Genomic DNA, 2,500 nt, shown 5'->3' on the forward strand with positions numbered 1-2,500 from the left:
AAAGAAAAGAAAAGTCTTCTTTGTGGAAAATAGTAAAATAAAAAAAACCAAGACTTCACCTTGGAAAATAACAAAATCTAATTTAAAACATCTTAAATAAAGCTTATTTCTAATCTTCTTTGTAGGCAGAAAATAGTAAGTTACAGGACTCTCGAACTGATGTAGTCCAAAAATAAAGAATTAAAATAACAAAGTCTAATCTATATAAGTGCTCTTGAATAAGCTTCGTGTAAAAAATAGCAATATAATAAAAATACCAAGTCTTCGTCTTGGAAAATAACAAAATCTAAAAGAAAGGTCTTCTTTATGGAAAATAGTAAAATAAGAATACCAAGACTTCACCTTGGAAAATAACAAAACCATCTTGAAAAAAGCTTATTTTTAATCTTCTTTGTAGGCAGAAAATAGTAAGGCGAAAATAAAGTCCCCTCTAAGCTCTAAAGTAACAAATACGACGTGTTAAAAAAAAAAAAACTAACAATAAAAAAAAGAACCAAGACTCCGTCTTGGAAAATAACAATCTAAATTGTGGAAAATAGTAAAATGAAATAAAAACCGACTTCACCTTCGAAAATAACAAAATCAATCTAAAACAAATGACATCTTAAAACAAAACTATTATTTGTTTCGGAGGTTGTCTATGACTGTTCATAGACCGCATAATTTCCACAGAACATTCTCAGAATATCAAGAGAGAAAAGCAGCGTTCTGCGGGAAATCATCTTGGCCAGTGATGTCGTTCTGGGTTTGGTCAGGCCCAGGGAGGTAAGTACCTCGTTATTCTCAAGGGGCCACTTTCCTCTTGCCCCAACCGGGAATCCAAAGAATGTGACCTTGCTAGCCTTCGTCAGCACTTTGACTTGATCACCAAGAGGGGTATAGTACGAAACTTTGTGCGAGGCAGCATCTGACAAGGTATTCTTTGAAAGCTCAAAACGGACGGTGACATCGATCACAACCGCCTCCTCATCTTTTGCAAACACGAGGTCAGGCTTTCTCATCTCTCCCGTCTCGGATATGAACCGTGGCTCTTTGTATACAGACCAGCCCAATCTAGCCGCTTCGTCTGCCAGAATGTTACTGATCTTGTTATGTCGCGCAATTCTTGCTTTCTGTACTGCAGGACATTGACCGAGAATGTGCGAAAGGGACTCGAGTCTGGCAGAGCATTTCCTGCAGGAACGTAAGGCCCCATCTCTGCCTCTGTTCAAGCTTTCTCTTGTTGGGTAAATATTTGCCCTTAGTTGTAGTGCTGCGATAAAGAAGCATTGTTTAAAGCCGCACCATGGCCTCAACCAAGCATTACTGATTCTATCATGCGCAAAGTTTACAATGCCCCTTCCTTGAACCGGCTTTTCGCACCATCTCTGAAATTCATGCTCCCTCCAATCGCAGGGTCTCGGATATACAGGTTCTTTTGACACCGAGTCCCTGAGAACGAATGTTGGGATTGCATCACTGTCACCCCCTGCTCGTACCCACAAATTACGGTATTCTTCCTCCATACCCTGCGAGGACACAATATTACGGGTGATAGCATCGGACGAGTTTGCTATACGTTGCAGCCTTCTAACTTGAACCGAAGGGATTGTTTTTTCCAGTTTCAAGATGGCAAGGCCTCCGTCTCGGGCTCTGGCATATAACAGTCCATCACAAGTTGAAGCGGGAAGGTGGAGCCATCCTTTTACCGCCTTTCTAATCTCTTGGTCCAACCCACGGAGAGTTGATTGCTTGCAGTCCGAGTGGTCTGCAGGATATAACAATCTGGGTAGGGCATAGGCATTGAGTAGTTCAACCTTCTGAGTTGGCTTCAGAGGCGCCTCATCGATTTTCGAGATCCATGTCTTTAGCTGACAATGTAGATCAGGCTGTATAGTGCCAGTCCAAGGGCCAATTTTCAGACCAAGGTATTTAGTTGATTCATCAGGTTGGATCATATGGACATCTTTATTTTTGATAGTCCATGGGTCGCAGTTGTTCACCGTATATGAATCTTTGGTTGGGCTTATCATGAAGCCCTGGCACTTTCTGGCCTGAACCTCCAATCCCGATAGCCCACAAAATGATTCCAAGATCGCTAGATTGGCGGCCATACCAACCCAAGATTCGCTCACCAACACCAAATCATCAGCAAACGCAAGAGCTGTCACGTGGTCGGTATCAATGGAGTACCCAACTCCGTGTGACTCTAGGGTGCATATCAAAGGGTCCATGGCAAGATTGAAGAGCAGGGGTGACATGGGGTCACCCTGTTTGACACCAACACGTATGCTAATTTCTCGAGTCGACTCGCCATTGCTTTTGAACGAGGTCGTACACCGATCGTAGGCGTTCTGGATGATGCCCACCACGTGTTCATCTACTTTCTTGTGCCTTAACACCCATAAAATATGAGCATGCGAAACCGAGTCAAAAGCTTTCGCTATGTCGATAAACATGACAGCCAACGGCCTGTGCAATTTCTTAGCGTGTCTCATAAGGTCCTGTAGCACCTTAAGAT

At 42.6% G+C, this 2,500-nt stretch overlaps 1 pseudogene; it reads right to left on the reverse strand.

Annotated features, from left to right (window-relative positions):
* The window catches only part of LOC142915753 (28S ribosomal RNA), a 10,646-nt pseudogene that overhangs the window by 3,274 nt on the left and 4,872 nt on the right, over positions 1 to 2,500 (reverse strand).

This window comes from Petromyzon marinus, unplaced genomic scaffold (genome assembly GCF_048934315.1).
Source record: "Petromyzon marinus isolate PM22_M1 ecotype Great Lakes invasive population unplaced genomic scaffold, UKy_Petmar_22M1.pri1.0 PM_G_Scaffold_347, whole genome shotgun sequence".
Classification (NCBI taxonomy): domain Eukaryota; kingdom Metazoa; phylum Chordata; class Hyperoartia; order Petromyzontiformes; family Petromyzontidae; genus Petromyzon; species Petromyzon marinus.